The sequence below is a fragment of the Mus caroli genome, chromosome 17 (assembly GCF_900094665.2).
Source record: "Mus caroli chromosome 17, CAROLI_EIJ_v1.1, whole genome shotgun sequence".
Classification (NCBI taxonomy): domain Eukaryota; kingdom Metazoa; phylum Chordata; class Mammalia; order Rodentia; family Muridae; genus Mus; species Mus caroli.
Genome location: NC_034586.1, coordinates 71,341,272 through 71,367,324, shown reverse-complemented (window position 1 = coordinate 71,367,324; position 26,053 = coordinate 71,341,272). Strand labels below are relative to the sequence as shown.

The following is a 26,053-nucleotide window of genomic DNA, read 5'->3' as shown; positions in this document are numbered from 1 at the left end:
GAGAAGCTCAAGTTAGTAAATGGAACCCTAAAGAATCTATCTGGGGCTGAAGAACCGTCAATGGTATTCCCTAAGGTCTATGTAGTGTTGGAAATTTGGTGTGAACGTCAACCTTAAAATTAAGTAAGATGGGGAACATACTCAAAATAATGATTTGGTGGCATGCTTGCTTTAGTCAATTGGCAGAGAAAGGCCTAGATGGTAAAAGCATTTCCTGTGAAAGTCTGGTGACCTAGGTTCAACCTTCTCGATCTAGGTAAAAATTGAGAGAACTGGCCCCACAAAATTGTTCTTTAATCTCCACACAAATGCCAAAGCACATGGGCCATCCACACCCCAGATAAATAATAGAGAAAATTTAATTTTTTTAAAACTTGTCTTAAAACAACTCATGCAGTTTTGGTTTTTTTAGTTCTATGCACATAGTTTGAAATTCTACTTCAGTTGTAGATTTATCTCTAGGAAGTATTCATATAAGAGTTTCCAAGAATAAACCCCAAATGTTCATAAAAATCTTCAGCACTTTGCTGTCTAAACAACATCAAAAAAGATGGGGAAATACTTAGTAGCCATTTATTGTAGCAGGAACTCAGCTGACTATGGAAATGTCAGGCCCCACCTCACCTCACCCTGCAGCGGCAAAAGCATTTCCTGCAGGAGGACCTAATTGAGGACTGCCTGGGAGATAAAGGACTGCTGGTACAGACAATTCCAGCCAGTCTGGAACTGCTGTTTAGAAGAGATGGTTTCTTGGGACCAATGGGGTGCAGGTGGAGGGTATTAAAGAAGCTTGCAGCAGTGTTCAGGAGTTTGCTGCAGCATTTCTCACCTGTTCCATCTCCGAGCCACCTCACCTCCAACCAAGTAGTCCAAGCCACAGGCAACAGTTTATAACCATCCAAGCAAGAGATGATGGTGTTTTAACTCAAAGATGGACAAAAGTAGGTGATAACAGAGTGTACATCGAAAATAGATCCAATAAGATGGGACTATTGATCATGAGGAATTTACAGAATTTAAGAGAATGCCAGCATTTCTACCTGGATATTGGGCCAGGTTATAGTGCCAGTCCCAAGCTGGAGGAACTTTCATTGAGTTCATTCATCAACAAACAGGAAAATTCATTTGAGAAAAAGGATGCGGGCTGGTGAGATGGCACAGTGGGTAAGAGCACCCGACTGCTCTTCCGAAGGTCCAGAGTTCAAATCCCAGCAACCACATGGTGGCTCACAACCATCCGTAACAAGATCTGCCTCCCTCTTCTGGAGTGTCTGAAGAAAGCTACAGTGTATTTACATATAATAATAAATAAATCTTTAAAAACAAAAAAAAAGAAAAGGAAAAGGATGCAATCACTTTGGCCATGTTGAGTTAGCGATGCCTGCAATACTCAAGGAACTTTAAGCTGTATCTGAATAACTCTCAGAGACTCCAAGTTGAAACTTAAAGGAAGATTAAGCACTAAAAGTTAGTGGAGGGAGAAGCTGAAAGTTTAAGTTAGTAAGAAGTTAATTCACATAATGCTCCCGCAGACAGGGGTGATGGATGCAAGCATTAAGGGAGAGATTAGCCTTAGGGAAGTGAAGGCTACCTCTTTTGGTGCTAATGCAGGGGCAGGGGAAGGAGGTAGGTAGATTTTTCATTTTGATGGCTAGATATTAAAGAAGCTCTTGTGTGGCTATGATAGATACAGATCTGAGATTTACAGAATACTTGAGACACTAAGAAGATGCCAAAACTCCCATCAATAGCAGAAGCTTGGTGGTTGCCATGACGTTCAGTGTCCTTTGTCTTTTATGCTATTGTAGCTTCCCCTTGTGTGATGTCTCTGAAATTATTTTGAGCTATCTGGAACAACTTAATATGACATTCTCTTCTTAACGAAAGGTTATGGCTTCCTTTGGCTCTGGGACAGTCATGCTCTTTCTGCAAGTTTGAGCCACAGACAGACAGCAGAGCTGCCACAGGGGCTAGCTAACATTTCATCTCTCCCTGCCTGACTCGGTGACAAGGACATTAAGCCACTAAGGGAAATCAATAGAGATAATAATAGAGAAATTATTACTCTCTTACCATGTGAACTGATTCGGGTTATTTCATCTGGCAACTGCAATCTTAGTTACCCTCACCATCATCACCATCTTCCCAACCAGGCTTCCTACATCCTTGGCTACCATTAACCCTCCAGTACCTTCGTTACTTGTTGTCTTTAAAAAGATTTAAAAATAAGTAAATATGAACTTCAAATGGGTACTGCTATTCTCTTCCTAGTTCACACTTTCTAGTTAGATTTTATATTTTTCTTTGGCTAGTTCAGCTTGGGTCTTGCTGCTCTATTCCAATGCTTCCAAGCCCGTTCCTCAGTTCTTTGGCTTTCTCTTTCTATCCTGTTTCCTACCATCAGTCACTCTTCTCAGCATGCTCATTGCTTTTGTTCTCATCTCTCTCAAAGCAGGCTGGGTCACAGACCTACTGGAATAGTTTGAACATAGAGAATTGGCCCTTGTGCTTACAGTAAGGGCAAATCATTGCACATGGGCTACAATAGATGGCATGAAGAATAAAATCCCACACTAATGAATGGCTAAGCTTTAGTTCAAAGGTCATTTGACAATGACAACAGGAATAGCTATAGAAAACAGTGTATTTTTCAACTCTAAACCTATTTTCCATTCTCGCCAATGCTTATTTAATAACATTTTCCTGGGTCTTAAGTTATGTGCTATCTGTTCATGTATAATTTCTTTCTACACTATTTTACTAAATCAATAGGATATTAACTAATATTCATGGTATATTTTGTCTTGAATTTTAAAAAACCAAAGCAATAATAGCTTGTAGAAATACCACTTATTTCTGGCAATCTATCATGAAAGTTGCAATGTTGGAGGAATACATATGTTATATCTACTTTAATAAAAGTCAAGCACAATTATAGACTGCATAAATAATGACGTAGAGGCCTAAAGAGGCTGAACTGATTGTCTAAATAGCATGTTACTCCTACTTTCCAAAGTACAGGTCTGACTCCAAAATTTTCAACCCCCCCTCCCAGTGATCTGTAAACATTTTAGCCTGTTGAATCCATTTCTAGGCACTGGGGAAAACATGTGCTCCCTGCTCGCTGCGCTGACTCCTAAGCATGTATCACTGGCTATATTGTCTATAGATGAATAAGCTTCATTGTTCCAGCAGGCTTGGCAATCCAGGGGAACGCTGGTACCAAGTACCAAACAGGAGCAGCTCAGAGCTCATCTCACTCACAAGACTGTGCTGCATTTGGGGCAGGAATGGGAGTAACAATAAAATAGCAAAGTTCATCTGTGTATTTTTCTTAGTTGCTGACATTTAACAATAGTAGTCAAACTACCGTACTTAGTACTAGCTGTGCAAGTTGAATAAGAAAGTCCAAGGAAGCTCTAGCAATAAACCATGAAACACCAAAGTTCAATTAAAGGGTACTTTCCTAGCACGTGGAAGGAGCTAAGCATGAAACAATGCTATGCACACATGTTATAGACACTTGTGGGTGGGTGATATCCAGATAGATGCATTCATCCATACCCAAGGATTATGTCGTACTATGACAACCCCATAATCCAACTGAAAATAACATTCAAAAATGAGGCTAGCAGCTAGGAAATGTTTTGCCCTACAAATTAAGATTTGGGACTTTAGAAAAAATATATATATGAAGAAAAAAATATATCATATACATATATAATATATATACATATATAATATATACATGTATAATCATTGTCTTCATCTCAACATGCCAATCTTGTTTTGTTTTGTTTTGTTTTGTTTTGTTTTGTTTTGTTTTGTTGTTTTTTTGAGACAGGGTTTCTCTGTATAGCCCTGGCTGTCCTGGAACTCACTTTGTAGACCAGGTTGGCCTCGAACTCAGNAATCCACCTGCCTCTGCCTTCCAAGTGCTGGGATCAAAGGTGTGTGCCACCACACCCTGCACTCAACATGCCAATCTTGATGGTTCATACAGTAATTCTGTTGGTGTCCCTAACACTCAAGAAGGACCTAGTATCAAGTTACTTGAAATAGTGGTCACATTCCTGCACTCCTTAGATTGTTCCACTTATTTCAGAGCAAATTTGATGATGATAGTGATGAAGGAAGAGGAGAAGGAGGAAGAGGAGGAGGAGGAAGAGGAGGAGAAGGAGGAGGAGGAGGTGGCGAACATGGAGAAGAAACCATTTTTAATGCTTTCTGTGGCAGTCACTGAGCGCCTTATCTCCAACTTTTACCTCCCCCAAAATCTTCTCTGGAGGGCTGTCCCTCCCCAACATTCCAGCAATAAAGAAAATGCAACTAAAATCTCCTTATTTAATTGTTAGTAAAACACAATGAACTCTTGTGAAATGAATTTTGAGCAATCCCTGGCCAGTTTCTCCCATTCTCCCCACTCATCCTCAATTCAGGTCCTCACACTTTCTAAACACCAAGACACATAGACCACCAAGCCCTTGGGTTTAATTAAATAACTAATTTGGAAAGCAGGGGAGCATTTGTTTTCTGAGGTAGGGTTTCAGTACGTACAAGGTGGCTTTAAACTTGCTGTCTAGACCAGGCTATTCTAGAACTCATGATTCTTCTACTCTAGACCCCCAGTTCTCCATCGTGTCTAACTCAGTCTTTGAATTTTGAAAAAGGCACAAAACAAGCCAAGTGCTGGTACTATTTGGGAGGCTGGCTTAGGTCCAGGAGTTTGAGAGTAACCTGGGCAATGTAGCTAGATTTCAATCTCAAACACAGCAAAATTGCACAAATAAATGAAAACATTAAAACTGTGTGTGTGTGGGGGGGGGTCCTCCAACTTGGGTCTAGCAGAGTGGCTCCCACAAAGAAGGGTAGCAAGAAGGGTCATTCTGCTATCAAGGAGGTGGTGACCTGAAAATACAACATCAACATTCAGGAAGTGGGCATCAAGAAGTGCCCTCCGACACTCAAAGAAATCAGTAAATGTGCCACAAAGGAGATGGAGACTCCAGATTTGCACACTGATATACCAGGCTCAATAAAACCATCTGGGCCAAAAGAGTGAGGAATGTTTCATATCGCATCTGAGTCCGTTTGTCCAGAGAACATAATGAAGATGAGGATTTTCCAAAGAAGCTCGACACATTGGTAATCTCTGTGCTTATCACCACATTCAAAAAACTACAGATGGTCAATGTAGATGAGAACTAAACTGCTGAATGTCAGACAAAGTTGCAGAACTGCAAACAAATAAAAATAAAAATAAGAGTAGTAGGTCCTAAAATTAGAAGGGCAATCATGAGAGAGAAGAAGATACCCTCTGCTGGATGGAAAACAGGAAGGTATGGAAAAAATGGAAGGTATGTGACAGTTAACACATAGGAGAAAGCAACTGGGAAAGAGAGGGAACCAGACAGAGTGGGAGAGGGCTCGTTGGAAAAAATGCAAACAAAGTACAACGACGCTTATAAGAAGCTGCCATGATGAAACCCATCAGTTATAAGCTAACCTAAATAATCAAAGAAGAATAGGGGCTAGAAAGATGGCTCAGTGCTTAAGAGTGCTGTCTACTCTTCCAGAGGACTTGGGTTCAATTCTCGGTACCTAAACCGCAAGTCAAAACAAACTCCAGCTCTAGGATGTCTGATGCCCTCTTTTGGTTTCCATGGGCACCAGGCATGCATGTGGCACACAAGTACACACTGTAGGCAAAGCACTCATACACATCCAATAGAATTAAGGTAGAACAAGAGCGACACATGGGGACACAGGGTGCTTTGTGATTACTAATTGTATGACCTCGGCTATTTGATCCTTGACAGTGATAAGTACTAAACAATTAACTTTTCCCCGTCATTTTAATGACATTTTCATGTGCACAGAGTAAGAAACCCACCAAAACCTGTACTCTGGATGAGTCTCCTTCTCCAGCCGTAACTGTACTATGGTAACATAGAAGTGACAACATTTGTTCCTATTTAGAAACATGCATGTTTATGGTACTCTTTTGATGAGATGGCAAAAATCTCAGTTTAAATTGCTTCTGAATCAGGGATTTGGAGCTAGACTTTTTATTGGAACCGATGGAAAGCCAAACATAAGAACTAAAAAAAGAAAGAGTGTCTTTCAAGTTCTTTTTTTGCTTTCAGCTGTATTTAGACACCTTGAAGCATCCAACTGGAGGGCTCTCCCTAAAGGCACTGTTGTGCTCTTTTTTTATTTCAGATGTTTATCCTACCACAAATATTTCTTTTCTTTCTTTTTTTCTTTCTTTTTGTTCAGGACAGGATTTCTCTGTCTTCTCTTTTTCTAAAAGAAAAAAAAAAGTCCCAAGAAGCTGTGACACTGCTCATCCTCGCATGTAAGATGCTAACTAACTCCCTTACTCCCTAAATCACAGCACATCCCTATGGAAAAGATAGCGTAAGTTACTAGAATGTTCTGTGGTATCTATCATAGGTCCCACTTAACTTCTGTAAAGTTCACTATTATCACCCAATTGGGAAGAAGTCACTCCACCTTCCTCACCAGAACAGAAGAGAGCATGAACCACAACATGATTTTAAAATGAAGTCCCGTTCCCAACTGCATTTGCAAATTAGCTTTCTGTAATGTAGAATACGGCTTCCCATTAGGACACTATTATGAATGCATTCATAGCATATGTACATATGGGGGACCAGGAGCCTGTAGAGGGAAACCTGTCAACTTACTGCAAAAAACCTTGGGATTTCTCAAGCATTTAGAGCAGTGGTTCTCAACCTTCCTAATGCTGGCACCCTTTAATACAGCCTGTTCCTCATGCTGTGGTGATGCCCAACCATAAGTATTTCATTGCTACTTCAAAACTGTAATTTTGCTACTGTTATAAATTGTAATGTAAATGTCAAATGTACAGGATATCTGATATGTGACCCACAAGGGGCTTACTACCCATAGGCTGAGACTGCTGATTTGTAAGTTGATAGTGTGGGTTGGTATGTTTAGCTTCCAAAACTATGCATTCTCCAGAGCAATGGTGACTTGCAATCTAGAGATACAGAGAAGGATAGAAGGAAAGGAAACTAGCTTTTCCATGAAATAACAAACAGATGAGGGAGAGAAATGGGAAGGAGAAATAAATCAGACTTTTAAAGGCATTAAATAACCATATAAAGTCATCGGACACATGTCTAGGTAGGGGGTCTCACAAAACTACAGCTTTGTTCTCAGAGGGAAACAGATCAGGTCAGCAATATAAATCATACAAAACAGAGGGTAAGTCAGTTTCTTAGAGTGCCAATGTCTGTCTGGAAGCCTCTGGGCGTTGTACAAATGTTGAAATGTGTGTATGTTGTTGCCAGGCTAAAGGTGCTGTGGCGTGGAACAGCACTTTAAGAACAGTAAATGACATTGGCAGAGCATGGGGACGATGAAAAAGAAGTTCATTTTCTGAGGAGCAGGGGCAGGGTTTCAGTGGACCTGGGAGAAGGGATGGATCTGGGGTAAGGCGGTTCTCTTAGGGTTCTATTGCTGTGAAGAGGCACCATGACCAAGGCAACTCTTATAAAGGAAAACATTCAACTGGGGTTGGCTTACAGTTTCAGAGGTTTAGTCCATTATCATCGTGGCAGGAAACATGGCAGCATCCAGGCAGACATGGTGCTGGAGGTGAGGAGAGTTCTACATCTTGATCCAAAGGCAGCAAAAGGGGACTGTCTTCCACAGGCAGCCAGGAGGAGACTAGAATTCTACACTGGGCAGAGCTTGAATATAGGAGACCTCAAAACCTGCCCCCAAAGTGACAAACTTCCTCCAACAAGGCCACACCTCCTAACAGTGCCATTCCTTATGGGCCAAGCATTCAAAAGCATGAGTCTGTGGGGGTGAGGACTGGCATCATACCTATTCAAACCGCTACAGGGACAGATCTGAGGTAAGTGTTGGACCTGGGGTACATGTTGACCTGGGATAAGGGGCTATTTATGGAAAGGTTTGTATGCCATGGAAAGGACCTTGGAGCTATGTAACACAATAGAGAACTGAGCAAAGATTTTAGATATGCACTCTCCTGACATGTTTTAGCCTGGCAATAACATACACACTTTTCAGCAATGCTCCAACCCCTAGAAACTTCCAGACAGGCATAGGCACCCTGTGAGCTGATTTCCTCTGTGTTTTGTGTGATTTATACTGCTGACTGGATCTGTTTCCCTAGATGAACAAGATTGTACTTTTTGAGAGCCCTTACCCAGAAGTGTGTCCTGCACACACTTGAGTCCAACCCCATCCATTCATTCCTCTTTTATGACCCGACAGCCTTATTCTGCCCATTTCCCAATCTCCTCTAACACTCTCTTACTGCATGAAATTCTCCGTCTTTCTCAATCCAAGTTCATTATCAGATTCCAGGGAGAATGCTTGCCAGTTGCTAACATCTCTTAAAGCATGCCTGAGGGTGGATAATATAGGGAACTATCTTCATTGAAAGTATTGTGAATGGATCTGCTAGTCACAATAAGGATGTTGAAGAGTTCAAACAGTAACTGAAACCAAGCTGGTAGCAAATTTAAAACCAGAACGCAACAGCTTCTGCAGTAATCTGTGGGGATTTTACAAGTGTGTAGGTTCCCACAATGGCTGACCGTTGCCTGTTGAATCTCACCACATTATCTCATGTACAGTAGCTCCTTATCAGTATTAGCTTCTAATTTATAGCCCAGGAAACAGAGCATGTACTCCAAATCTGGTAGCACATGCTTTTAATCCCAGCATTCTGGAGTCTGAAGCAAGTAGATCTCTGTGGGTTCATGGACAGCCTGGTCTTGTATGTGTGTGTGTGTGTATGTATGTATGTATGTATGTATGTATATATGTATCTCTGTGTGTGTGTATGTATTGATCTTATTACTTATCAAAATTTTCTGACTATATTGTTACTAATCACACAAACATTCAGTATGCACCAGAATTTTAGCTAAAAAGATAATTCCTCACTACTAACTCCAACATGTTATGTATAACTGAAAAATATAAACTAAAATGTTTAAACATGTCATTAATTTGGCACTACACTCTTTCATTATTCCAGAAAAAGCATTCAGGGTTGAGAAGGTGGCTCAGTGAGTGGGAAACTAGCCATACAAGGGTGAGGACTTGGGTTTGGATGCCCAGAACCCACACAAAGCCAGGGGTGACAACCAATGCCTCAGCTGTTGTGACAGTTAGATAAGAGGCAGAGACGGGAGGATAGACCATCTTGCATGGAGTACACAGCTGCAAACAGGAGTTCCAACAAAACAGAAGGCAAAATCCTGACACCTGAGGTTATGACCTGTGCATGTTCACTGTGGCATGTGCATACCTTCAGTAATACACAGGAAGTCTCTCTCTCTCTCTCTCTCTCTCTCTCTCTCACACACACACACACACACACACACACACAAAGAAAGAGAGAGAGAGAGAGAGAGAGTGAGAGAGAGAGCTACCATAAGAACATTCAATGACTAGGAAGAATACCAAACTATCTGGAACTGTCTCTACATATGAAAATTAAGAAATACTTGAAACCAGAAATGTACTGGCTCTATGCACTGCAAATAAATGTGTTGCCATTTTTGGTTTCTTTTTTTCTCTTCTCTTCTTCTTTTTCTTAACCTCCCTGCTTTACTCCCCTCTTGAGTGTTGGCAAATACAGACCCATGCCACAATGCCCAGTAAGACTGTTTTCTGTCTTGATACTTTATTTCCTAAAATTTAATGCTTGGCTTGATGAAGGCCACTTTAATCAAATGTGAAGAAAAGCCAACCACCTACTTTCTCCAATCTAGAAAAATCCCTCTGTCATCTGGACATTTCCAAGCTTCTGTAAGTTTGGTGTGACTCGGGCGGTATCTGAATCATTCCACCAAGTTTTTAACTGAGGTCTATGTGAGAGCGCTGTCTGAATGCAGTGTGCGGACATCAGCAGTGTCTCTCTCAGCTATGCTTGCAGGTCCCAAACCACCACAACCCTGCTTTGCATAATCACCCCAAACTCTGTCTCTGATGTGACAGAGGTGAGGTGCAAGAACACAGTCCCTGTAGAGTCATCATGGATACTGCTCACAGACTGGAGAGACAACATGGATACTGCTCACAGACTGGAGAGACATCATGAATACTGCTCACAGACTGAAGAGACATCATGGATACTGATTGCAAGCACCTTTCTCTCTGCAGACTTTCCCCCTTATCTGAGAAAACCTATTTAATGACAAATAATAAACAGAAAGTTTTCTCTGCAATGAAGATCATGTACACCAATCAATTCTGCCTCCCTCAGCTTTTACATATCACATCGAGGTCTTTGGGGAACGATGCATCCCGTAGCTGTATTTGTCGGTCCTGCCAGCATTTAAATTTTTCAAAAAATTTTAACTATTTGTAAAATGATATACAAACCCAATCTCTACTTTAATATCCAGTTTTCTTTGTTCTTGTAGGAAAATCAGATCTTCGGAGTCTACGATTGCTAGACAACAAGTGCCTCCCAGGCTCCCTAAATCTTCACTCCCTTCTGTTGTCCCCAGAGGCTGAGGCCAAGTGTCACTTCCTTTTTTGGTAGTTTTAGGAAGGGAACCTGGTGCCTGCTTGCTATCAACATTTCCTTTGCCAGCCCCAACCTCAGACTTACTGGATGGGCCTCTGACATCACAGACTCAAAAGCTAAGGAGAACCTTTCAGGGTAAAGAGCTTAAGAATGGTCCTACTTCTAGATTAGATAAGGAGAAGACAAGGCCACTCCCGCGCTTCCTCAAGGTTCTCCTCCTGCTCACTCAAAGGGAGGTTCAAACAGCAAGACAAATGTCATCTTTCACTTGGGCACAAAGCAGGTTTGGAGACTTCGGCTTTGTCTGTTGAGGATTAGGCCAGTAAGGTATTACTTATTTGTGTTCACATTATCCTTAAATGTCTATATTACCACAAGGTTTGCAATTCCCTCCTATTTCTGTGCATTTTTCTTTCATAATAAACTCTCAGACCAAAGAGAGAGTTCAGTGGATAAAGTGGTTGGCACACAACCATGAAACCTAGGATTCGAATCCCCAGCACCCACATGGCAGTCCACCTATAATCGAAGTGCTGGGGAGACAGAGACAAAAGATACTTGGGGTAAGCTGGGTAGCTAGATTAGCTCCTGATTCTGTAGGAGAGTCTGCCCTAATAAATAAAATGGAGACCAGTGAAGAAAAACACTCAACATCAACCTCTGGCCTTTACATACCCACGAACACACCTATCTTCACCTGTACACGCGTGCTTCCACCCCACACCTGCCAAGAAGTTCTCACTGCAATGGTAGTCACTAATGAATCACTTGGATCGTTGCTTCTTGACATTTCCCTTGGTATATTCTAGAAAGATTAAGATAAAACGGTGTCCATTGACTTGAGCTACCTTTAAAAACTGTACCCCCTTGTGCTTAGAGGCAAACAGCTTCAGTTCTGCACACTATATAGAGCATAGTCTTACACTCTGTCAGCTTCCTCTTCCTGTTGCTCTGCTTGGGTTTGTTAACTACAACTAGGAATATCTGACTTCTCCATGAAGGCTCTAGAACGTCACACTCCCCACTGTGGCCTTTTCAGGGTAGTTTCCTGTGTGTCATTTATAGCACTTGAATAAAATAGAGTCACACGTAATTGCTGACTGAAGAGGCTGAGCTGGTATTATTCTTTTGTTGTTGTTTATTACTCTAAGAAGAGAAACCAGAAAGGACAGAAGGTTTGTTTACTGATCAGGGCAGCTGCAGGATTGAACCCAACACCCAGTTTCATCTTCCTGTTCATTCAAGTTTTCTGACAGTGTTTTGGGTTTACCCTGGAAACTAAACCTCTAATTCAGGAGACTGATGTAATGGGAGATTCAAGGTGCATTTCCACTTTCCAAGGGCACTTCTTACTTAGTTAAGAGATTAGCAACCTTATTCTAAAAGAAGATCCCTATGGACAAAATTTAAATGATTGGCCCATGTTTAAGCAATGAGCATAGTGGCTGAAAGAAAAATACCCCACTATAGTAAGCTTTTAGAACCCAGATTTGCATGGGGGGTAAGAGTGTCTCTGAGAAGTCTGTTTGAAGTAAAGCACCTAGTTACAGAAGTGTGGACTTTGTACCTTGATGTTGTCCGTTAATCATTTAGATAAGGAGAGATGACTAGGCTATTTGCTAACAGTCAAGGAATGTATGTTCACTGGTCTGATATCAAAGAAAGTTAGCTTTTTGATTTTTCAAAGGTTATCCTGACCTGGTTATCTCTCCTGATCAAAGAAAGTTTTAAATTCAGCAATCTAAAGTGAAAGGGAGGGAAGTTAGTAAAGATCCACTGTCTCTAGCTAGTAGATTCTGAGACGCTGAAGCCATCCTGGGAGTTTTTTTTTTTAAATGATTGAAAGGCAGGTAAAGGGGGGTGAGAGTTAGAAGGTTGTCTCAGAGCTCAAAGTAGGTTCTAGCACAAACTACTGTTTCTGCAGGTCTGAAGCTTGGGTCCTTCTCCTGTCTGTCTATTTGGTCCTCTCACTCTGATCCAACACACCACTAACCTATTGTGAGACTCTGACCTGTCAGAATTTGGATTATCTTATCTACAAATTGAAGTTTGCTGCATTGCTGTCTCTAAATTCTACCCACATCAGGCAGGGACATCTATCTCAAGAAGGATAGAGTGGGGTGTCCATCGAGATGGCCCAGAGGATAAACAAGCTTGCTATCAGTCTAGAGACCTGAGAGCAATGCCTGGAATCTACAGGGTGGAAGGAAAGAGCTGACTTTTTTTTTTTTTATAAGAGCTAACTTTTACAAACTGCTTTCTGACTTCCACACATGTACTGTGATGAACACACACACACACACACACACACACACACACACACACACACACACACACAGTGTAATTTTTAAAACAAAGACAAAGATAGAACAAGTGAATTAATCAGGAGCAAATGTCTCCCCATTTTTCCCAGTAATATTTTTAGGGATTGGGTAGTTCCAATCTTAATTTTGGGAAGATGTTTCTCTACCTTAGAAATTGTGCAGGAAAAGTCCTGCCTCTTATTAAACATTTGGAAGACAATTTGAAGGGACTCCTTCCCAATGAGTTGAAACCTTGAGGAAGAGCTACATGCTAGGATGAGAGCAAACACTTCTTTGTGTGGCCTAATCACCGACTCTGCCATTGTTATCTCATTGAGCCAGAGGACTAAAGAGGCAGGCAAGGTACTGCTGCCTGACCCTGATGCTGTGCTCCTAGGCTCCCATCAGCCTCTGCTCCAACTACAGGTTCCCTAAATGCATGGCATCTTCTCCCTAAACAATCCTCCTTTTTCAGTCTCACTAATCCTTTACCTACATTGTGACGATGGGGTTTTCCAAACATTTCAAGGTTGTTTGCTTGGTTTTCTTAATAACTACCCAGAAACACCGAGCTATGGGTTGTATTGATCTTTCTGGAATCAGCAACTTTCCTATACAGAAAATAAGCACAGATAAGTCAAACCTCTGTCTCTTTGGAAAGTATAGATTCTACATAATATTGTCCTCTGATTAATGATATATGTCTGATCAGTTCCTTGATAGTAAGGCATAAAGTATATTGCTGTCTGTATTTTATTTTGGAAACAAAATGCCACCAGACCAGTGTGCTAGGAAACAAACACAGAACACTGTTGTTGGCCTCCATGATCAACTCTCAGGGATTCCTGTCCAACTCTTGTAATGTTTTGTTTGTTTGAACAGTTTCAACATATAATGATGCGGGGTGGGGGTGGGCGTGGGGGTGGGTCCTGGCATTATTTTAAACTCACTTATTTTAAACTTCCAGTGGCTCAAGGACTGGTAAACAAGTCACATACCTTTTAGAGTAGCCATTAGATTTTGTAGCTATTCATCATACCTAACACTGGGCCTTCGGTTTTTTTTGTCTGTCCACATGATTCCTCTGTTCCCTTGAACTTTGGATGCCATTTCCTGCGTATTTGCCATGTTTTTTTAGTGGATTTTTTTTATTTTTATTTAACTTTTTTTTTTGTCAATTTGGGCCTGGTGATGCACACTTTTAATCCCAGCACTCCTAAGACAGAAGCAGGCAGACCTCTGTGAGTTTGAAGCCAGCCTGGTGTATACACAGTGAGTCCCAGGACAGCTAGGGCTATATAGACATAGAGATCCTGTCTCAAGAAACTAATATATATACATAAATTACATACATATATATGTACATATACATATGAACAAACAGATACACATGCATATACATGTACACACATACATAATACATATATATTGGTCCATACACACACACACACACATACATATACATAGTATGTATACATACTGGTATATATATATATATATATATATATATATATATATGTGTGTGTGTGTATATATGTATATGTGTATATATACACACACATATGTTTTTATATGTGTGTATATGGGGTTTGTTTTTTTATCACTTGTGAGTGTGAGTGTGTGTGTGTGTGTGTGTGTGTGAGTGTGCAACATAGTGCATATGTGGAGCTCAGAGGGCAACTTGTGGAGTCAGTTATCGCCTTCCACCATGTGGGTCCCAGGGACTGAACTTAGGTCATCAGAGGTGGCAGCAAGTACCTTGACCCGCTGAGCTGATAAAGTAAAGATTAATGATGGGAAGAGAAGAGTATGAGTAGAGATATAAACAACATTGAAAAATAAAATACCTTAAAGTTTCTGTGATGAAGACCTAGGAATTCATTATGTCATGTTGTTTACTTTTGTATATATTCAAATATCCCACAATAAAAACTTGAGTTTTGTAGTTGTTTTGTCTTCTCTTTGAGGCAAGGTCTTACAAAGTTGTCCAACTTGGTTTTGAACTTCTAATCCTTCTACTTCAGTCTGATTAAAAGTTCTGTTCTTTTGTAACTTTCAGATAACTCTCAAGTATATCACAGTGCTTCAGAAAAGCAAACAGGAATCCCGACCCTCTGGAAGTGTCTCTCTTCAGGCCCTTCTCCATTCTACCCTCTACCACATATCTTACGATTCAGCTCAACCAAGTTATGTGTGATTCTTGAAATAGACTTTTTCAAAAAGCCTCAGTAACTATGTGTTGTCGTTGTTGTTGTTGGTGGTGGTGGTCCTTGCTTGCATGTTTGTTTTTCTTCCAGCTCAAATGTCACCAACTCCAGGAACCCTCCCCTGGCTCAGCATGATAGTGTCCACTTCTTGGACTGCCATATTACTCTTCTTTATAGGCATATATTCACACACTGCAATGTGCTTTTTGCAATACTTTAAAATGTATGCATGATTAACAAGGTGGTAATATTCTATGGGAGGAAGTCAATATCATTATCCATATTTGATGTTTAAAAATACCAAATGAATCATCTTGTATGAAAAAAAACTTTAGATTTTTAAAAAATTCCCTTTGATGACTTCTTCATGAAGGGATCTGTAGATTAGACTGTATGTATTAAGTCTTTAAGCATTTTAGATTTAACAAAAGCTCTAAATTTAGGAAGTAATGGTCCAAACAACTTTCTAAATTCATGAATTTCTAAATTTATCTGCTTCTATAAGGTTGGTATGAGATAATAAACAAGATAAGTTACAGAACGTTTTATGCATGCTGTGTCTCATTAATTCTGACAGCTGGATAGATTTGTTCTCAATTCTTATATCTTACTCAATATCACCAGCACTAGCTTAAGTCAAAGTTCTTACAGCTTACAAAGAGAGGTTGAAGAAATATTACATACACACACACACACACAGACACACACACAGAGTGTCTGTGTGTGTGTGAGACATCAAGAGATTCTGCTCCCGATGCTATTTGGCTCTTCTAGTTATCTGTAATAATGGTTCACAGAGAATTTTATGTGAGTGAGTATGACTACACTTCTCAGTGCCAATATTATGTCATGTCTTATAAAATTTAAATACAGCTCTCAGCAAACTGTCACTTTTGGCGAATCTGCTAGGCCCATTGTCACGACCATTCTTTCTACCTGTCATCATCAGAGATAGAATAATGATGTTTGAGTGTTGGCAGAGTCTGAGTTCTACAGGACCACCCTGCAGGAGACACAGAAGACCACAGTTGAGAGAATAGTTCAGTAATAAAAACTGAACGAGTGTGTTCCGGGTAGGAACTAAAGAGACTTAGGGTGCAGTTATAAATCCACAGAGCCTGACAATGCTTTTGTGTCTGGTAAAAGTCTACTAATGGAAATGGTAAATGTATTGGTCATGATGCAACATCAATTGCATGACAAGGCCAGCTGTCTCCACTGCACAATGGATGTCCTTTCCATAGAGAGCATCCATTCTAAACCTAGGTAGAATGAGAGACAGCATCATTATGTTAAAAAGGCATGAGCATCTGGCCTTTTAAAATGCAAGGTAGCCAACTCTTCTTATTTGATTTCTTCTCTTAAAGCACCCTGCTCACTACAGCGCTATCTACTTTCTGAATGAGGTGAAAGTAAATGTTATTTTCTTTTCTATTCCTAAAGCAGGCATAGACAACAAAAGAAACACCAACAGAGGCAGAGACATGTCTGGATCAAGACTGGCTGGGGAGGGAAGTGGGCTACAGAGAAATCTGAAAAACCACCCTTCAGATTGGCCACTTGCCCAGGCCACAGGAAAATAATGATCTCTAAAACAGCCTGTCAACTCATATGATTTTTGAGTGGCAGGCATTCCATGCATAAATGAAATACTTTCTACTTTGAGAAAGCAGAACTGAGACCTGGGCCAATTCCAGTGTTCACTCAAATCGAACTTGCAGTGTGAGTATCTCAGAACCAAATATGGATGTACTTGGTTCTTCAATTTAAAACTACTTCAAATTCTTGAGTGCTTGGGAGCTCCAGAAGGCTGTATTAGCTTGAGATCTGAGAAGGAGCATTCTTCATGGGTACAGGGAGAGTTTCTGCAGTATGCCTGGGAAAGGACATACTTCTCTAGAGGTCCTTGATTCCAGTCTTTAGAACTGTTCTGCAACAGGGACCTTCATGTGCAGATGTCTAGGCACAACTCTCACGGGCCTTCCAAGGTTAATTTGCACAGAAGGCACCCAGGAAGCCCAGTGCAAAGCAGTTTGGATTTGTTGAATGGAAAGAAAATGTCCTCAAAGCAGAGGAGAGACCGAGCCAGTTTGTAAACTTGCAGGCTGACTGTGCCTTAGATTGATGGCTGTGTCTAACTCCATTCCTAGCTCATCAATTTCCCTTTGGGCCAATTGCATTGGTCTCTCTGCCACATTAAAAATGCTCCAGACAGGGGAAAATGCAATTAAAATCACTTACACATTCCCTAATGCAGTTGCTTGTCTGTGGGGTTGAAAAAAATTAAGTGGCGAGAAGAGCAATAACTAAAAGGAAGCTCTGGGAATAGATATAAATTTCCCATGTTATTTTCCTCCCATGGGTAGTTCTCTGCCAGTTGTACCAGGAACACATTCTTAATTAAAACTCTGACTGTATTTATAATCTTAAAGCAAATCAATGTCATAATAATATGGCACCTTATGGGGTAGTTATGGGTCAGCTGATTAAGGGAAAAGATGGGACAACATTTGGGAAATAAAGAAACCTTCAGAAAATAAAAGTACCAATCCTATTAAACAAAAGTGTAAAAGATATTAGTATAGCTGCAGCAACCTGAATCCTGTCACAAACTAGACTTGAATAAGATCCTTCTATTACAGTAGGGGCATCAAGATTTACACTTCTTTGAACTCCGCTGACCAACATGAAATCCATAATGGTAAAACCATCACCAACCATTTCACTGTCTTTCCTTCTTTTATAAATGTTCTCTTGTATGCTCTTGGATGGTGCCGAAAATTCTGAACATTACAATAACCAGTAAAAAGGGGGAAATACCTTTTGGATCAATTCATGAGTCAGTTCAAGACTTTTTTTTTTTTAATTCAAAGAAAGCAGCCCTAAACAGTCATACTACAAAGGTTATCATAATGGTTTTTATTGTAAAACAGCATACATTTATATTTTCCCGGGCTATTACTATGTATCGCTGCACTCACAACTACTAGATGTCACATACAGCTGTTTTTATGATCTTACCAACATACTGATAATGGTGTTAGTCAATAAACAATGAACTTGTTGGAGAACTGACCAACAGTAAAGAGTCTCAACTAGTCTAGTGAGCTAAGACTCCTCACACTGAGCAAGTAAACGCAAGGAGGAAAGGAATAAGCAAGTCCCCCTCGATGTGCGGGTGTTGTAGCCAGCAGAACTCCCAAGAATTGTTTTTCTTAGGCAAGGAGAATATATGCAAGAGAGCAGGCTGGATTATTTTAAATGTAATCAATTAATTATGTTAATAACTTTTTATATCTCAAAAATGAGCCCTCTCAAAGCTGATGTTACATCATGCCGTCATTGCTGAGACTTCAGCCAACCCACACCAATGACGAAAATGATGACTAAATTCCACTACAAATGTTATCTGAAGCCAATATCATTGTGTCTGTGACTACGATGGACTTATTCTTCAAGTCAACTGCCCATAAAACTTATTTAATACCACCAACAATACCCATCAGCCAGCACACTACAAACTAGTCATAAACCAATGCCTAACAGAAGATAATGACAAGGTACAGCCTTTTTCACTACAAAAGACAATTCAAAATGTGCGCTTGAATGATGTAATTGAAACCTGTCTTCCCCTGGATGACAGCATAAACAGAGAAATTCCTGGGATTCGGGGCTAATAGATTGTTTACACTGTGTAGAATTCTGCCTGCACGTACTTCCTCCATGACTGTGAACAAGTTACGTACATTTTCTCATTCTCAGGTCTCCTCTCTGTAAACAATGGGAATGATGCCCACACCCCCACTTGAAATTGTGGCAGTGAGAGAGAGTGCCTAGTGCCAGTGAATTCCCATGTAAACGGGCATTCTGTTTTTGTCAATCCCAAAGATGAATTCAAAGACCAAAGCACAGTGACTTTACATACCACAGACTCTGAAGGGACAAAGACCACATGAAAGAATAGAACACCCAAGATTTTAGGTCTCATAAAGTAATGAGAACATGACAACATGATGGCTAACTCCTATAATAAATGAACAACTGATATAAGGGGGAAATAAGGGACCATGGGGCTAGCTTTTGGAGAACAGGTGTCTGTAAAGCATACAATCTCCCAAGACAGACAAAACATGCTCTGTGTCCTAGGATTCCATTCCCTATTGCAAAACATCCTAGAAATCAAACAAGCATTTGATGTCAAAATCCTGAGTCCATTCTTTATGTCTCTGCTAGCGTTCACTAAATTATGCCATTTCCTTGGGAAAAAAAGCATTTTCCATCAAAGATAAGAGCCTTCATATCCTCAAGGTTTTATGTCTATGAAATGCAACCAACCATGAATGTACAGTATGTTTCTCAAAGTAGTGATATCTGTACTGAACACCTTTTGTTCTTTTCATTATTCCTTAAAGAATATAGGATAACAATATTAGGTCACATCTCCAAGTGAGACACAGATGATTTAAGTCACACAGGAAGATCAACATAGGTTATATAAAAACACTGTACCCCTGAACAGGGAGGACCTGGGCATCATGATCATGCATGGTGTTCATGGAGTCCTGGAATCTATCACATAAGGACACTAAGGGACAAGTCTCATTCCCAGTGTTCTAGTTTAGAAGACTACAGTGAGAACTACTATTGATTTGGGTTTACTTTTGAAGGGATTGGGTGAGTAAAATTAAATTTTGCCTTTTCTTTCTATAAGTGGGTTGATCTCCAAAATATGTAATCTGGGCATGATGACTTTGCAAAAAACATTTATGCTTTCTCAAGGCATCCATGTAACGCTGATCTCCTCAGTGTTCTTTCTGTCAGCCTGAAAGGTTTCCCCATTCCCCAGCTCCTTATATATTATACACAGCCTTTTGCTCACTACCATTTTGATGTCTAGCCAAGTGAAGGGATGTAGAGAGGCAGATGAAATTTATAAAAATGTTCAAGCAGTAGCTTTCTGTGAAGGCTCTACCTGACTGATGACCCGGAGAAACCACAGGTTCACAACTGGCAAGTGAGACAACCAGTCAGTCTCTAGGTGCGTAGCAAATCATAAGATGGCAAGACTCATGGCAAAACAGCATGTGCAGCAGCCATCAGATCTCCTCCTACCCCACTCCCAGTCAGTCCCCTGCCATGGAACTCTTTCCATGCTGAACTACATTGACCTAAGTGTGATCACACAAGCGCAAGTATGATGCTTATTGCATATTTATCATAATAAATGGTGGGCAGAGGTGTATGTATTTACATAGAGTATGCATGGAAAACCTGTTTGCTGTTGAGTCAGTCCTTGGCTCATGGTACTTAACAATTTTTTTCAACTGGATGACAGTGTGGTATCCATATTAGTGGTATCTATATTGGACAACTTAGTGGGTGATACTTTGGGAGGATCAGAGTGAAGCACTGTGCTGTTTCTATGGATAAGCAAATAAACAACCTACTTGGACAACAGGTCTTCTAAGTTGAATCATATAAACAGGTCTGAAAATAGTTTCTCCAGTATGAAAACAGCTATTCAGTGTTGAGCATGGCTAAAGTAGCTATCCTGCAATAAATAAATAAATAAATAAATAAATAGATAGATAGATAGATAGATAGATAGATAGATAGATAGATAGATAGATAGATAGATAAAGGAGTTACAGGAGAAAAAATGATGAAAAAGCTACAAAGGACATCAGTGCTGTGCATTCCAGATAAATTACAAGCGCTTAGTGCTGGATTTACCAACACAAAAGTCTTCATTGTGAACTGTTCCTCAAAGAGGAAAAAGTGGACCATCAGTCAGTGCTCCTGTGGAGTCTGGATTGGGACTGTCACAGAGGAAAAGAGCCCTTCCTTCTGTTGAGAGTTTAGAAGGCCATGGCACACACATATTGTGCATCTAATTGTGTTGTTTCAGAAACACGTTTGCATTTCTTGGGACCTTTAAATGGTGGGATTTACATACAAATCCCATCTTTTAAAACATGTAAACAAGAGCCCGAACCCCTGTGTCATTTCAGCTTATATCTAAGCACCTTCTGAGTCTCAGTTTCTTCAATATGCAAAACATATGCATGATTCTCAAGTTGTAATGGAGTTCTCTCTTAATAAACATATCTTAAATTAAAGCTAGCGTTAGTTGAAAATGCATTCAACAGGTAAGGACCGAAAATAGCACAACTTGGCAGCAAGGTACCCTGTTGGGTACCAGTTGTTTGCCCTTCTGGTCATCTGACTAAAATAGAGCTATAGCTCACACTATTACCCAGCGTGCCAAGAAAGGAAGGTCCAATAAATGGGCAGATTGGACAGAGATCCAAGATCAAGATTCAAAGCATGGTTTCCATGGAATTCCTATCATATTCACATCATACAGTTGTTAAGTCAAGGTACCATGAGCAAAAGACTGACTAGGCAGCACATAGCATTACCATGCACATTCTATCAAAGTATATACACCTGTGCATATCATATGGTATTGGGAATGCATAGTATGCATACGCTATGCTTATTAATATTTGTTGATGATCTCTTGTATCAGCAACAGAAGCCTTTGGGGGTTTTTTGTTTGTTATTTTTTTTCTGTTTCTGCATTGGGATATATAGTCACTACTGTAGTAAAATGTAATGCAATTTCCCCATCTTCAAAATATGTGTTAAACTCAACACTGGAAAATTCATATCTGGATCTGAAATTTTTTGACTGTGCGGTATATATATTATTCACATGCAAAATTAATAATTTTTAAATTATTTGTACTTTAAAAAGTTGGGTTTAAGCCTTGTTCAAAACCTGTGGGCATACAAAACTTCAGCAGTTATATGTGTCTGGTGGATAGGAAGTGTATACCCAGAGCCTCCTGGGTGCCTGGCAAGTGCTGTACCACTGAGTTCCACCTTATCCCAAGATATTATCATGCATGTGTTGTCTCAATGGAGAACAGTCCTTAGTTTAGACTTCAACCGACATTGCATTTTATCTATCTATCATTTATCTATCATTGTGGAGACATAATTTCACTGGAGAGGTTTGTTTGTTTGTTTGTCTGTCTGTCTGTTTCCCCACTGTTATGAACTCTAGTAAAGAGGAGCTCTCAAGAATGGCCCAGGCAACAGCAGCCTTCTGAACTGAGACAAGGAAGTCACAGGCTAGACAGGGAAGTCACAGGGAAGATACCGGCTGGCTCCAGGACCTCACAAAATGGCATGAAGAGGAACAAAGAGCTAGAGCAATTCTTTTTCTCTTTGGACACTCCAGGTTTGGCAGATTCTTCCACATCATAAGGAAACATCGTAAGGAAAAGAATGAGAAGAACTTCTGGTGCCAGATTAGCCTTTTCTTGTCACCCCACCCCCACCCCTCCCCATAGAGATCCCCTCCTTAGGGATCCTGACTGATGAGATGTCACAGGTCAGCTGTGCCACAGAGACATGTCCCAGAACCGTCACACCCTGCGTTATTTCCATCCCCTCTTCATGTACAAGGGGTGAGATGGGGTGGGGGGCGGGGAGGGGGGTAGAAGACTTGATGTGCCCTCAAGTAAAGGTTGCAAGCAAATCAAATGATCTGAGCCCTGAGAACAATCCATCATCAGTCATCCTCAAGAGAATCCTAGGCTCACCATCTCATGGGACTCCACATGGATACAGCCCCTGTCTGGTTCCTCGGGCCTGTCCACGCTATCCAGAAGAGGAACCTGCCCGATCATTTTTTTCTGCAACTCTGACCCAGAGTTCTGTCGCCTTTAGAAGATCCATCATCAATCAGTCTCCTGCCTACTCTTTCCTCCTCCACTTGGGTTAAAGGTCCCTGAACAACAGCTCAGTCCCACCATCCTTCCCCCTTAGCTGATCTCTCCAGAGCAAGCTCTGTCACAGAACACTTTTATAAACAAGAAAAAACAGACAAAAACCCCAGAGCACCACAGAGCCACTAAGACCAGCCACTAACTGTAAGTGCTAGCTTTTTAGTCAGGAGGCTGTGTGAGTTTACAAAAGAAAAGCATAAAGCTAAGCACTCAATGAACCAGAAAGCACACATAAAACCTGATGCAAAGTTTGATCCAAGTGTCGATTTAGAAGTACACCTTACAGACTCTTACACACTGTTACAGAAATCTTTTTTTTCCCTTTCAGAATTGACTAGGAATGATCAAGTCAGCCATAGCATTAATTCGCCAGATTATTTTAAACCACTAAGTTTTCAAGTTTCAATGGTAAAATATTAATAAAATTCCAGCCATCAGCTCCTATCCACTAGTTCACTACTCTGCGACTTAAATCCTGGCTATGAACCTAAGCATAAATCCTGGATACCTAGAAACCAATTTCTTTGCTAAACAGGAATCCAGTCTTTCATTCTCAAAGTTAGGAGACAGTATGGCTAAGAAGAACACATTCTTTAAAAGTTAGTAAAAACACAAACTAGCAAGTACAAATGAATGTCTTTCTATAGTGTCACAGGGTACCAAAATCAATAAGAAATAAAAAGTTGGTGACTTGTAACTCACGCGCGCACAAGCACACGCGCGCGCGCGCGCGCACACACACACACACACACACACACACAAACACAAACACACACACACACACACACATCTCTGGTTACTTACTAGGGTAATTTTGTCTTCCTCACACCAGCACTTGGCCTGTCTGGCTGCCAAGTGTGGAGCATGCCAGTAGCAGCTGTTTCCTTCCAGTCAGGCTGTGCGTCTTAACCAGTCATATGCACCTCCTGATAAACACCGCTCACTCGCTCGCTCGCTCGCTCGGTGCCAGGAGGTCAGAAACTGAAGATCATTCTTCTCCCCTTTGGCAAACCTTCTCCTAAGCTGTGGGTTGGCTCAGCCACTTGATTAACATGCAGGGCAGCGCATTCCACCGTTTGTTTTTCTTTTGGAGACAAATGGCCCAAGAGCTGATAAGTCACACCGGGAGTGCAGGTCACTGAAAACAGAAAGCTACCTCCATTTGCTTGGGGGGTTGGGGAGGCTGAAAGTCGCCACTCTCCTGTCTCACTTAAGTTCTCTCTAGGGTGTCTAGTCAGCAAGAAAACAGGAACCAGGAGTTCAGCCAGCAGGTGGAAGTTGCTTTGTAGGCCAGATGCCCGTAGAGCACAACCAATCTACTTGGTCTCATTTTCTCAGAACTCCTCCACACAATTATGGGGACTGTCCAAAGGCAAACTTTAGCCTTCTAAGAATGTTTAGTCATGTTCTCTCCCCCATCTGGCATTGCCCTTCAAGGCTGCAGCTGAAGGTGGCCAGTGACAAGTGCGGGAGGGGAGAAGGAAGAAGATCCCATCCAGTTTTGTCAAAAGAGCCAGAGGAGATGATTTCACATGGCTTCAGGCCTCACTTCCATGTAGCTAGCTGCCTATAGTGTCAACATTCCGGAGAAGCACAGAGCATCGGAGATTGGTAGCCAGGGTGGCTGGGGAGAGAAATGGCCATCTTGCAGACCCGCTGCTGACCACCCTATGTTCTGGGAAGCTGGGGAAGGGGCAGTTTCTGTACTGCTCACAGTGGCGGCAGGCTGCCACACCCATGGTGTTGGATTCATCCTCCCCACTGAGCTGACTTTCTTTTTTTTTTTCTTTTAAAGATTTATTTATTTATTATATGTAAGTACACTGTAGCTGTCTTCAGACACTCCAGAAGAGGGCACCAGATCTCGTTACAGATGGTTGTGAGCCACCATGTGGTTGCTGGGATTTGAACTCTGGACCTTCAGAAGAGCAGTCGGGTGCTCTTACCCACTGAGCCATCTCACCAGCCCCTGAGCTGACTTTCTTTTCTCACCCTTGCCATCTCTCTTTCTCAAGAAAAATCTCAGAGTCTATGGCTTTAGGAGTCTGACCTTGAGTCTCTGACTTCTTGAGATATCTGGAATACCAAGGTGATGCTTCCCAAAACTCTGTTGGAACTTACACTTCAAGGGCGAGTGGAAATATGGCCAAGAGTCAGCTTATTTGGGAAAAAATAAGGGAAGAGTGGCTGGAGCCCCCCAGGGAATTTCTGAGTCACAATTATTCTGCTACACTGCCAGCCTTGACTTTTAACAAGTGTAACACTCTTAGTATAGGAGCATGTATGACCAATCTTCCAAACTGGGGTTCATCTTATGATTATTGGTAGTGAAACTTAAACCAGAAATCTCCCCCTGTATAATAGAAGAGGAGAGGGGAAAGAGGGGGAAGAGGATTTCTCAGGTCTAATTTTTTTTTACTTAGTTGTGAAAGTCAGTGTGTGCATGGAAAACATTGGAAATATCAAGACCTAGCAGTGAGAGTTTAAAGTGAGCAATAGAAATGAACTCCAGACCCAGGGATGCGGTGCCCTGAGATGGGTCACCTCCAGAGACTTTGCGCTCCTGTGGAGATGACTCAGTCTCCATTCCCAAACAGAAAAGGAAGCCTGCTAATCACTTGAAATGCTCTTCTGACTTATTTATACTCCATGTTTACAGTAACAGAAACTTCTGGACCCAAGGGCAGATATCAGTCACTTCATCTGCAACCAACTAGGTCAATTATTCTGATAATCCATTATGTACCACAAGGTCAAGGAAAGAGAGACTTCTGGAAACTGTTCGGTGACCAACAGAGAAAACAATACAGAGATTCTTTGCCAATTCTACTTGCAGCCAAGGGCAGACCCAATGGTACTTAGGAGGCAAAATGTCAACACAGAGAACAAGGCATTGTCCCTTTCTACTCTGAGTCTAGTCAGGTGACTGACAATAATGACATCATCTTCCAACCTTGCAAGGGAAAGAGCACTTTTCTAACCAACTTACCTACAGGTGCCCACCATTTCCATCAACTCCAAAGTCTTGCCTCTTTCTGACTCCCTGCCCACCTGTCATGATTTCCCCTGTGTATTGCACCTGTCCTAGGTCCTAACACCTGTCTCCCTCTCAGCTCACCTGTCTCCCTCTCAGCACACCTGTCTCCCTCTCAGCACACCTGTCTCCCTCTCAGCACA

The 26,053-nt window shown here is 41.1% G+C and overlaps 1 protein-coding gene across 6 annotated transcripts in view; it reads right to left on the bottom strand.

Moving 5' to 3' along the window:
* Positions 1 to 26,053, bottom strand: part of Rasgrp3 (RAS guanyl releasing protein 3) — a 95,427-nt gene that overhangs the window by 40,769 nt on the left and 28,605 nt on the right. For 2 of the 6 annotated variants that reach the window (XM_021186413.2, XM_029471375.1), the window contains exon 1: positions 23,681 to 23,967. The exons of 2 other annotated variants lie outside the window; for them this stretch is intronic. The gene's annotated coding sequence lies outside the window, so the exon portion shown is untranslated. Of the gene's footprint in view, positions 1 to 20,524; positions 20,559 to 23,680; positions 23,968 to 26,053 lie in introns of those variants that run through there. 2 more of the 6 variants (XM_029471376.1, XM_029471374.1) reach the window with 2 other exon arrangements.